Below are 12923 nucleotides of genomic sequence, written 5' to 3'. Positions count from 1 at the left end.
GATGACTCAATCTTTTCTTTGTATCGCTACGAGGGTGCCGAGCTAAACGCACGTAGAAAAACCTCTCCTGACGCCTACGATGTTTTACGTAAGAGAAGCAGCAATTAAAGTTGATTGCACGACCGTGTCAGTCAAGGAAATAAATTGAAATGTGTTAATAAAATTTATTGTTCAAGAAATAAGAAAGCTTGAGAGAATTTGAGACACGATTGTAAACATTAGGCGCTTTATTGGTATTACTGTACAAATTCTCAGCGCATGTATTAATTTGTGAACAGTAATAGAATACGGAAATGATGTTACACTAATTGTATTAACGAATCGTGTATTGTTAAGGCGAGGGAACTAAAGGACGTGAGGGATAACATTCGGTCCGTTAGAATACGTTTGTAAAAAACAAAAGATTTATTATAGGAAAGAGTATGTGTTGTTCGTCTTTTGCTGTTGGACCCCCTAGAGTTCATGTTTGAAGTAATCGATTAAGGGAAGAGAAATGACAAGACGTCGGTTTAGCCAGAACATCAATTAATCAAGTTTCGATAATTGATAGAGGTACGCTACTAGATTAATACAAAATATCGTACGTTTGTTGTAAGCGCACGATTAAATAAATGATCCACATATTCGAAACAAACATAATTTTGTATATTTAAATTGTATACAACGATCATAAAGCTAACTTGCAATCCAAAGATTAACATTAGATAGTACGTATCAGTACTCCGCATAAGAAAGTTTCTTTGAGTTTGAAGTTAATTCTGATTACTTTTTAATTACAATCAATTTATGACACTCTGCTGTGTTGGTCTTTATTACCAACTTACTAAAATAACCATCAAATCGATTGACAAAATGTCATTTACCTACTGTATGGTATGCACAAGTAAGCACCGGATGACATATGTTACATAGAATCTCTATTTCGTTTAAGTCAACCAGCATAAGTCAAAGATTAACCTGCTGTCCACAGCTATGAGATGGTTAACAAAAGTGCCCTGAAAGGACAAGTCAACGAAATCGTATACCGAAAATTTTAGTCTGTCTAGTTTTGCTATCATCAAAATAAAAAATAATTAATGATGCTCGACTTATTGTGAATTCTTTTATTTAGTTTTATTTCTTGTTACTGATCGAGCTTTATTTAGTTTTATTTCTTGTTACTGATCGAGCTTTATTTAGTTTTATTTCTTGTTACTGATCGAGCTGCTGGCTTTGATGTTAAAAAATGACCTCACATATTTGTCGTTTTGGCACAACGCAATGTAAATTCACAACATCAATCATTCTACTCATTTACCTCCAAATTTTTGACGTCACGCCTTGATTGCCTCTTCCCATTTTTATATAATTTCACCTTGCACCTCTTTCAAAAGGGAATATTTTTAGATACTTCGGTGATCGTAAAGCAATTTATCATTTGCCAAAATTGATTGTGCTTTTGGATCACATGCGACTAATTTGGTATACCTTGTGGTCCGGTAATAAGAAATACCTCTGTTAAAGGATTAATCATAACCATACTAAAATTATTAAGGAATCAAAAATAAAGTACATCGTTTCAAAATTATGAGCCGTGATAGCTTAGTGGATATAGGCTCTGCCTCCGATTTTGGAGGGCGTAGGTTCGAATCCGATCCGGGGCATGCACCTCCAAATTTTCAGTTATGTTCATTTTAAGAAATTAAATATCACGTGGCTGGAGGGTGAATACAAAAACATAACTAAGAATTTTCTTAATCCTCTGCGTGTGTGAAGTCTGCCAATCTGCATTGGCCCAGCGTGGTGGTCTATTGGCCTAACCCCTCTCATTCTGAGAGGAGAGTCGAATATGGGTTGATAATTATGATTTGAAAATTATGTAGTTTGTCATTTATAGCACTTTTAAAGTTTGTTGAAAACGAGTACCTACTTACCTTAGTACCTACTTTACTTATACTTATAAAAAAGTGAAAATTAGTCTGGTAGTTAAGTAAAACCTGAATTGATTTGACTATCATAGTCAAGGTCAAGAGTATTTTAAGAAGAAAAGATAAAATTAAAGTCGTTAACTTAAAATTAATGCTATTGTTATTCGGTTCAAACATCCAACCTGAGAAGAAACCCACAACAATCTCAACCAAATATAATTTTATACTGTTTCGGATGAATTATACTTATTTTACAAAGAGGTAAATTTTGTGGTTTCAAATGGCACCAGTAGTTCCCGAGGTTGGCGCTTTCAAGCAAATTAACAAACAAAAAACAGGAACTACTGGTCCAATTTGAAACATTCTTTCTGTGTTAGATAGCTTATTTATCGAGGAAGGCTATAGACTATATATTCTCCCCGTATTACTACGGGAAGGTGAACCACGCGGGTGAAATCGCGCGGCATCAGCTAGTTCGAGATATAGATAGAAAATAATTTCAATTAAAGTAAACATAGGTACAACGAAATTATTTAGGACAGCCGACGCCCGCAGTTTCATCCGGCGGCGTCAGCTAGTATTAGTATAGATGTACCTCTGTAGTATTAGGTAGGTACTGTTTGATATTCGAGGTAAAGGTTAGCCCCCCAGAACGTAATACATATCTGTCGACAGGCGGAGGGGCCAAAGTAGCCTACAGATATGGTGGCATCGTTTAGGGTTAGCCTCTATGGTTAGAGCACTTCGTGACCGCAGACCGCTATACCCTCAGGACCGTACACAATTATGTTACCTTCTCAAAGTTTATAACGAATCGGACACGTCATTTACTTCTTCCAGATCTGTCTACTATGAAATTGTTAAAGACTCGTGTCAAAACATTTTGAGGTTAAATTCTGTGCAAAGTTTTTTTAAACATATGACTTATTCCTCGTTTGGCTAACTAATAAAAAAGTATTACATAACTAGCGGACGCCCGCTACTTCATCCGCGTGGAATTCTTTTTTTCACAAATCCCGCGGAAACCATGGATTTTTCCGGAATGAATAGTAGCCTATGTGTTAATCTAGAGTAAAATCTATTTCCATTCCAAATTTTAGCCAAAACGCTTCAGTAGCCGCAGCGTAAAATAGAAACAAACATACTTACACACTTACACACAAACTTTCGCCTTTATAATATTAGTGTGAAGTGTGACTATCATAAGATAGGTATCAGAATAAGGCAGGCACTTTGAAGTTAAAAAGGGATTTTGAGGGATTAACTAACCATTATTACCAGATGCACCTACTCTCATTTTAATACTCCAAAATGAACGTTTTTGACTAGTATTTTCTATAGATATTTACTCGAGTTTGGTCTGATGGTAGACCTCAACCGAGGCTAGTTACCACCCTCATGGTAAATGCACTTAAATCAAAGCAATTGAATAACTTTCCTCCATATTTTCAATCCCTATTTTACCCCTTCTGATTTTATATTCGCGACAAAAAGTATCCTCTAACCTTCTTTGTATTATAGTCTCAAATCGTGCCGAGTTTCATTTGAATTCATGCAATAGTTTCACCGTGATGCCCGGTCAACAAAAATACGGATAGACAGAGAGACAAAAAATAAAAATCATTTTGGCTTCAGTATCGATTATTTACCTATTGCACTCCAATTAAAATTTTCAAAATATCCTCAATGTACAGAATTTGACCTGTTACAGTTTTATTATAGTAATAATGATTCATCGAATTACATTTTTGTAAAAGTGCACCTTTTATTTTCACCTAAGTGCGTATCCTCGTGCAATTCCTCGCATGCATTAGTATGCGGGCGCGCAGTCCGCCCACGCAGTCTATCGATATCCCCACAAATATATGTAAAATATGCACAAAAGTCCCGGATAAAGTGCATCGATAAGAGGCGACGCAATTTGCATCGCCTTGAGCGCATTTATCGGTCGTTTGGCCCATAACCAAAAACTCGGCAACTCGACATCACTTCGCAGATTGCTCGATAATTATGAGACGTTAATATATAAATATCATTATTAGGTAGTTAATATAATAATATTATCTATATAGTTCTTATTACTTCATAATACTATATTATGATGTATAACGTTACGAAAGAAGTGATTTATCTAAAAAATCATTTAATAAACAAATTAAATGATTTTTTAGATAAATCACTTCTTTCGTTTCTGCAAAGCTATTTAAAAAAAATCTATTATTTTATTTGTAATATATTTTTTACGTTCAGCATAGGTTTTATTCAAAAATAATACTAATATTTTGAAAAAGATAAACTCGCTTAATATCACAGTAAACCCAGTAGTTATTTAAAAATACTTACCCCAAATAATTTAATGTATGCAGCATACCAAAACTTTCAGATTACAAAATTACCATTCCCTCGTAATGTATTCAGGCATATTTCAACCGGCCATCAAAATTGTGGTCAATATTACGATATTTATCTCAATACGTGTAATTTTATTACATTTTACTTCGGTTGAAACTGTCCTTCCTGTGGTATATGATTCAGCATATAATAATGTTTATCAGTATGCATGTAAAGATCAAGCCCCGAAGGAAGGCACGCAAGCACCCTCAATTTCTCCTAAAATTTGCATCCTGAGGGCATTATCTTCATATAACAGTTTGATCGATAGTATAATTTTGATATAACTACAAGTATTGTACAATTTTTTAAGAAATCGTGATATTTTTGAAAAAGGTAGCCTCTTAATAAAACAAACCTAATTTGCTAATCGAAAAACTTGATCTGTTCAATTAAAGAAATTTTCATGGATACAACTTAAAACATATTTTTGGTATTTTGGTTTTTATACATGTTTGTTTTATAATTTCGCACTCTGAACGTCGTAGCTGAGCACATATATTCTCTTGTACTCTGAGTGAATTCACAAGGATTGCTGAGTGGTGTATTTATTATACTAAGTAGATAGTATTAAGTATGCAAATATGTTATACTAAGTAGGTAGGATTAATTGTATTGTATATATTTAGGTAAATATAATTAGATTTATATTATAGTACTAAGCTAGCGAATTAGGTGATATCTGTAAGGCTAGTTTTAAGTTATGATGATAATAAATAAATAAATAAATAAATAATTGTTTATCTCTACGTGAAAGTTTTCCTATCTCTAGTTCTAACACAATAGTTTCAAAGTCTGCCTGTTTAAATATTATCTAAACTAATAATATCATTCTGCGATCTTGCTTTAGTTTTATCTTTAACGTTGGCAAGACAAAGTGGCAACATACATTATACAAAGATCTTGTCAAATAGAACGGAGCGAACTTAGCCCGTTATGTTGCAAAATATTAATAGCAGTTTGTATAATGTCAGTTCAGCGGATAGCAGGAAACTGTGTCTAATATCTCCCGTAAACAATATTCACGGTCTCGGCAAATAAATGAAGTACACGAACGAAAATCACGAGCACAGAATTTTTCAACGTCGCCCTTTGCATCGCGATCCTGAGCGGGCTGCGGCGACTACAAAGCGGTTCACGATTAACGATCGGGAACCAAATGAGAACATGTCATTTTTGTTTTAGGCTGTTTGTTATTTGATATCGATTAGTGAAAAAATATAATTACGTTCGAGTTCGTACCACATGTTTGTATAGCGGTGGAGCGATTTATAACGAACCGTTTATAAACGAAATTAAACTGCGGACTGCGTAGAGTTAGTAATTTAAGGTTTAATTGGCATCAAGGTGATCGATCGATCGATCGATCGGTTCAATCACGAACTTTTAATATAACTTTAATTGTGTGGATTGGCGACTTAAGTATCCAATAGAAGGGAGCTGTAATTTGTAGAAGTCCATTGGTAAACAATAATAATTTATTTATGACTTTTCGAGTTATCTCCGAATACACGTAACATTCTTGCGGATACACTAATTTAATTGTTTTATGGATTAATGCAGTGGTAAGATTTAAATCTATATTTCAGATAGAACGTCAACTTTCATATCTTTTAAATGATGTTTACAGTTATCAAGGCTCGTAATGAAAATATATTTGCATACTTATTAGCTACATGAACAATAAATTAATACGTATTATTTCAGCACTAAAGCACGTAGGTGTTAGTTGTACAGGTTATAAATTACGATACTGCTAATGATAGTATCCTTCCACAACGCTAAAACCATTGATGAGTCATGTCTTGGGAATTACAATAATAAATGTACCTCTCGATATGGCTTATCTAGGAATATCGATTATAGAACGAAACGACCGAGTCATCGCGGCCAAAACAATAGCGAGAACAACAAAAGAATTACAATGTGCGCTGCCAAAACGGCACTATCGGACGCAGGTGATTCTAGATCCGACCGATTTATCGGTGGGCGATAAACCGTTCAGATAATGGCCGACACCCCGCCCCGCGTGTCGCAACTCGCTCGCCGATTTCGGTCAGCCCGTCGGTCATCTCTAACGATGGAGCGATAATTAAGATCGGACGTCAGCATTATTTACGCCCGCAGCGTCCCGCCGACTCGGCCGCGAGTCGGTCACGACTTTTTCCTTGTCAGGCAAGACTATTGTTGCTTCACTTGAGGCTTGTACTAGAGATTTCATATTTTTGAACCTTTAATAACGCTGAGCGTAGTTTTAAAAGTTTTGCCTTGATGTTTATAGTACCAGCTGTTTAACTAATTTTAGTCATATATAGTGCCATTCAAGAGATATTATATTAGATATATTATACATTATTACCAACATGTTGCCTTGTTGTCGAAAAATAACCTTTTTGGCTATAAACTTTACCCTGGGTTCTGGCCGGGTTAGGTTCTTTAATATTGGGTTCTTTCATCCTCCCTAAAAATTCTCAATAGTAAAGTTCCATGCCTTATCGAGAGCATGGTAAACTGGAGGCCACTTCAACACCTTGGGACCCCAACGTCTATCGGCTCTTCAAACTATGTGCCCCGTCCATTGCTATTTCAGCTTTGCGACTCTTTGAGCTATGTCGGTCGGACTTTGACACTTCTGCGGATCTCCTCATTTTTGATTCTCTAAGGTACTTTCTCTAAAACTACTTGTAGATCTAATAAGTTTAAATGGGACATTAATCGTTTCGATTTCATTCAAACCAACTTTTCAATCATATAATATTAGATTAAACTTGTTTAGTGTTTATAATAATAATTATTTTAAAGAAGCATGCATAATCGGTAATGCATCAACCGACTAATCAATAAGCCAATGCATGGCTATTAGGCAGGCACCTACTATAAAAACTAGAATTTGTCAGAACTTCTAATAGAGCAAGAGCTAGTGGTGGCCAAATATCCTTCATTTTATAAAAGCAAATCGTTTTTCAAGGTTTGGGTATGTACGAGTACTTACGTCACCGATATCTTTAAAGTTCTTAATTATCTATCTTTAACAACGTCTGCCGACGGTTGCCACAAAGGTACTTGGGTCGTTAGAAAAAGTTCGTAACCTATCGTATATTGGACTGATATACAATTTTTAAATTTTCCAAGGTAACAGAGCGATGGAAATATTGGCTGAATTAAGTTGAAAAATTACGCGATTCTCACAACTGCTTCGACATGTTTGAGGCAGATTCACTGGATTTTTTGTGAGCTTTGTGACCATGGATAACAATGCTACAGTCTAAAGGGTGGGCAATGACCAGAAGCGGTTTTGACCTTTGAAACCTTTGAAATGTGCTACTTCGTGAAGCCATCATAATCCAAACTTAATACTTGCCTATAATATTTATCTGTGGTAGGTAGGGCCTCAGAATACATACTTTAGCTGACAAACATCTAGCTTTTAGAAACTGACAAAGATCAGACCACATAGGCTCCTAGACTATAAAAATATTGTTGTACTGCTAATAGAGTTATTAAACTATTTATCACTTGTAGTTATAATTTAATATATGCTAATAATATATATATTATGTAATTATAATTTAATTAAGGGCTGCTAGAGCTGACATTTTATGAGTTAAGGGCTCTTTGGTGATATGATGGCATCCTATCGGAACTTCTACAGATCAAGATTACAGTTTTTTTATTAATAAAATAATAAATATTTTTATAAAAAAATTAATTAATAAACAGATTTAGCTTAATCTTAACATAAATAGCTATTGTTAGCTCTATTTACCTCGAATAATATATAAAAAGACTATACCTCTTACTTCATTAAAACAATATTCAGAAAGTATTGCGAACAATGCATTTGATAAAATAGATATTAAGTTTATAGACTTACAAAATTATTAATTAAAAACACACGTAGAAATCATGAAAATATTTGTGACCCATAAAACCTTTATAACTGGCATATAGTCAGAGAGATGCAGAGTTTGTATTTCATCCTAATTTAATTAGCTAGGATTCTTACTACTTCTTCGAGTATATTTCCCACGAATGCATACGTGCCTACTACGTACTCGGTAATAGATATGTATCTACACGTAAATTGAATAATAAATACCTTTTTCGTTGTGGTCAGTATTGTGACAGCGCTGGAATTAATGCCGTATCTAAATGCTAACTAGTTTTAGGTTATTACTCATTCAAGCTTTAGTTATTGCTCTTTGTTAGAAGTCGAAGACTGCAGGCCTCCCCGTTACATAATGCTATTGGCGCCTATAGTTAAATTGTTTCTATCCATTATTTAATAATAAAGGAATGACAGATTTATTGTATCGTAGATCTGTAATAAATAAAATACAAGATGTAAACATAATGAGAGGCGTGATATTCAGTAAATTTGACCACTGCCTACGATTCGGAGGGCGTAGTTTCGAATTCGGTACGGGGTATGCACCTTCAACTTTTCAGTTATTTGCATTTTAAGAAATTTATTAGATATCATGTCTCAAACCTTTACCTACAATACAAACAAAAGTTATTTTCTGTCTTCTGTTAACTAAACTTCGCTACAAAACAACAACTCACAACTTACGGCTTAAAACTGCAGCAGTTAGTTCTGCAGACTAATTCACTAATTTTGACGTACGAGTATGTTAGTTAACATATACGAAATTGAGATTCTATGTAACAAATGTCATCCTTACTGACAACCCTTCGTTGATATCATAAAGTAGGTAGAAGACATTTTTCATTTGATTTGATGTTTATTTTAGGAGGTAGTTAATAAAGACTAAATTAGTGAATAGGATAGCTACATTAGGTAAAGCAGAAACGTACAGACAGACGAAAAATAAATCAGAATTTAATTAACTTTTTGGTGTTGATGTACCTTCTCGTCTTTTATAATGGTAGTTCGTAGTTCAATAAATTAATAATTGTTTTTTGTGTTTTTATTATTTTTAATCGCTCCATCTCAATTTTTGGTAAAATTATTTCAAACGCATACGTTACTACTTTCTAAAAATGGTACTTATAAATTTATTATTTAAAGCGAAGTTGGATTAAAATACTAGCAGGTGCCCCATGGTTTTACCCGCGTAGTTCCCGTTACCGTGGGATTACGGCTATAAAGTATAGCCTATGACACACAGATAATGTGGCTTTCTACTGGTAACAGAATATTCAAAATCAGTTAGTAGATCCAGAAATTATCCCTACAATACTAGAAATTTTACCTCTTTATAATATTTTGATAAATTTTATAAGATTCTTAAATAAATTTTGTGTTAAATTTAATTTTCACTCATTCTTCAAAAAGTACACATTAACTTTCAACAGCGTGTATTATGTTAAATGCTTTAAAATTCCAAACGCAACCAAAGCCATCAATATTGAGAGATTCTGGACAGTTGTTAATGGAGGCAGCATGGGATATAAAAAACCTTATCAGCCGACAATGCTAACCCATTAGTTGATTGAATAGGTATTTCTTGCTAAATCAATTTATATCTAACTCGTTTGTCATTTTAATATAAGTGCCTCGCATTTTTTTTTTTTTTTTCTTAAAACTGTACCTACGAAACTAAATTGCTTTTTGCTCTATTGTAAACTTGAGATGGCAAAAGTCCGTCTGAATTTCTAAATGATCAAGTTAAAAGATTTTATAAAATCAATATTCATTTAAGGCGTGTTGTTTACTGCAATTTCAAATATTGTTAACTAGCGGACGCCCGTGACTTCGTCCGCGTTGAAATCAATGTTTCAACCACTTTAAGGATTGAATTAAAAAAAAAACTTGAATCACATTATGTTTCGTATATTTTGCAAATTTTCAACATACTAAAAATGAGGGACTTTCCATACGAACTTTCAACCCCTATTTCACCCTTCTATTACTAATTTAGGGTCAAAAAGTACCCTATGTTTTGCTCCAAGGTCCCATGTACCATTATACCAAAATTCATCTTGATCGATTCAGCCGTTTAGCTGTGAAAAGGTAACAGACAGACAGACTTTCGTATTTATAATATTAGTATAGATAGTTTGTATGTGGCAACGCATCAGAATGCTAAATTACATGGCATACAGGATAAATTGGAGGACTTTCGGCGGGAAAATCGTAGGATTGACATGTAGCTCTTCTTATTACATTAATTTGCTTTATTTGAGAGTTTTATAGCATAAAGCAGAATGTACTTTATTCAATATGGTTCTGTAAAGTTGCACAAGTGAAGGAGGTTGAACAAGAGTGTTATAAGTGATTAATTCGATTTTCTCGGTGGACTCTATCAAAAATACTACGGTTGCCGTCGCCTTACTAAAGCATGACTAGGACTGATGCGTAGTTCACACTACTTTAGTATTTTAGTCGAGTACGAACAATTTTTGGGCGGTAGCAAGTAGTTTAAAATGCTAAAGTAGTCCAAACGAGGCCTGACTGACTGCCAACGACAGACTATATTCGACTACTTTCACCGTAGGGCAAATAATTTGCTAAAAATGATTACTTGCTGACTGGCTAAATGCAAAGCGAAGACTGGCCAAATGTGTACCAAAAAAACGAGATAAGTTGGTAGCATTAACGTGCACTTCATAAGTGCAAAATACACTGCTTTCCCTGAGTGGGTACTCAGTACGAAACTGATTAGGGGACGAAATTTTCCATTTTAATAATTCGTACATGCTTACCCTAGTTAAAAACTGCGTTTGCCTGTGGGTATTAATACAAAAAATAAGTCTTTTACGCGCTTCTGAAATCAAAATCATATTTAATTTGTATTTTATATCCCCAAACTAACGTGTATTATAAAAACTGCAAATTTTGGAGTATTTTATGGTTTCGTTAAAATTCTCTTAACAAAGTAGAATGTTATCGTTAGTGAGGCAGACAATGGGAGCGAGATCGTTGTCGCGGCACGATGGCTGCACACCGGGTTCGATTCCCGTTCGACGAAAATCAGGTTAACGAACAGACTATAACATCGATATCACAGAGATTTTAAACTCAATATCATTTTAAAAATTTTACTTTAGAAGCCTTAATATATGTAACAAACTTTATTAACCGATTTTCTCTATTTTCTATGTAGGTGTTTTTAATATATTTGTAACTAGGTAAGCCTATAATTTTCATAATTGATTCAATTTGAATGGTGCTTGTGGTATTTAAATGCATATTTTTGAGTTCTACTTGTACATATATTGTATTCTGTGGTTATACTTTTTAGTGTCTTTAAAGGTTCAAAAATATTTTTATTCGCAATTTAATTTAATAATATTATTTTAATGGTGGATGAGCGGGACTGTAATACCTCCCATTAGGTTGCTTCCTAGGGGGTAGGTATTACTGGGTGGAGGCTGTGTTACAGTATTACCCCGTATTACCCACGGAATACGGGGTAATACGGTAACGGTACGGTTATTTATTTTATTTATTTAATGATCATAAAATATAGCCTCTAAAGTTAAACAAACAAACAATCAAATCTTGCCTCTTTATAAAATTAGCACATATACTTATACACTTTTTCATTTTAATTTACTTTTAGCTAGTTCAAAATACTTTACAGTTAGACTATCGTTATATAAATCAGACAGATTTCAATTTATAATGTCTTTATAAGGCCAATACGTATATAACTCGTAATAATAAACTACCTATATAAGAATTAAATTATGCACACTATCTTTTATAACTAGGCCAATCAGGTCCACAATTGAAAGATTTTATTGCCCTGCTCGAATAGTCTCAACGCGGCTTAATTCTGCGTATTATGTTACCCAAGGGCTTAAGCCAGTTCATTACGGATCGTTCAATCATTTGTTAGGGGAAGGTAAAGAATTTGTACGAGCCTTTGATTATTTTTTTTTTACTTCGACAATCTTTTGTGCGTGCGCATAAAACGCAAACCGTGCCAACATAAGTATGGCTATTCATAAAAATAAGGGCTAGTACAGATTAAGCAAATAAATGTCCACATGTTAAATAAATCATCATCATCATCATCATGTCAGTCGCCATTCCAACACCATGGGACCCCAACGGCCATCGGCTTTGCCACTTCTGCTTCGCGACACGTTGAGCTATGTCAATAACTTTGGTTCTTCGGATCTCCTCATTTCTGATTCGATCACGCAGAGATTTTCCTATCATAGCTCGTTCTATCGCCCGCTGTGTGACTCTGAGCCTTCTTAAAAATTAAATAAAATAAATGTCGTTATTAATTCAACCGCACAAAGTGTCAAATAATTGTGACGACTCTAAGTCTTACATACTATATAGATATAATACAAATTATGCATACTTATTAACTTAATAGGTGCTTAGAAAAAAAAAAAAAAAAATTTCATCAAAATAAGCTCAGTACATGAGATTAACGATAAATCACTGGAAAAAATATTATTTGGAAATCTTTCATTTTTCATTGGCAGATGACGCCGGGAGCATGTTTACTACTTTACTGGGAGCATGCGGGCTGACGCCTGTGACGCTTTCAGTATGAATAGCTAGAGCAGCTGGCTGAATGCTTGATGTATTCTACTCGTGCTTTTCCATCGTATGATGGAAGCATAGTACGAAGTCGGTTGTTTGGGCGACCAGTAGGGACTTTTATGGAAAATGATGATGAAGCCAGGAGTGTCTTC

At 34.3% G+C, this 12923-nt stretch overlaps 1 protein-coding gene across 1 annotated transcript in view; it reads right to left on the bottom strand.

Moving 5' to 3' along the window:
• Window positions 1–12923, bottom strand: part of LOC112044893 (cadherin-related tumor suppressor) — a 156004-nt gene that overhangs the window by 26392 nt on the left and 116689 nt on the right. The gene's annotated exons all lie outside the window — the stretch shown is intronic.

Source organism: Bicyclus anynana, chromosome 9 (genome assembly GCF_947172395.1).
Source record: "Bicyclus anynana chromosome 9, ilBicAnyn1.1, whole genome shotgun sequence".
NCBI lineage: Eukaryota > Metazoa > Arthropoda > Insecta > Lepidoptera > Nymphalidae > Bicyclus > Bicyclus anynana.
This window is presented reverse-complemented; position numbering and strand designations above follow the sequence as displayed.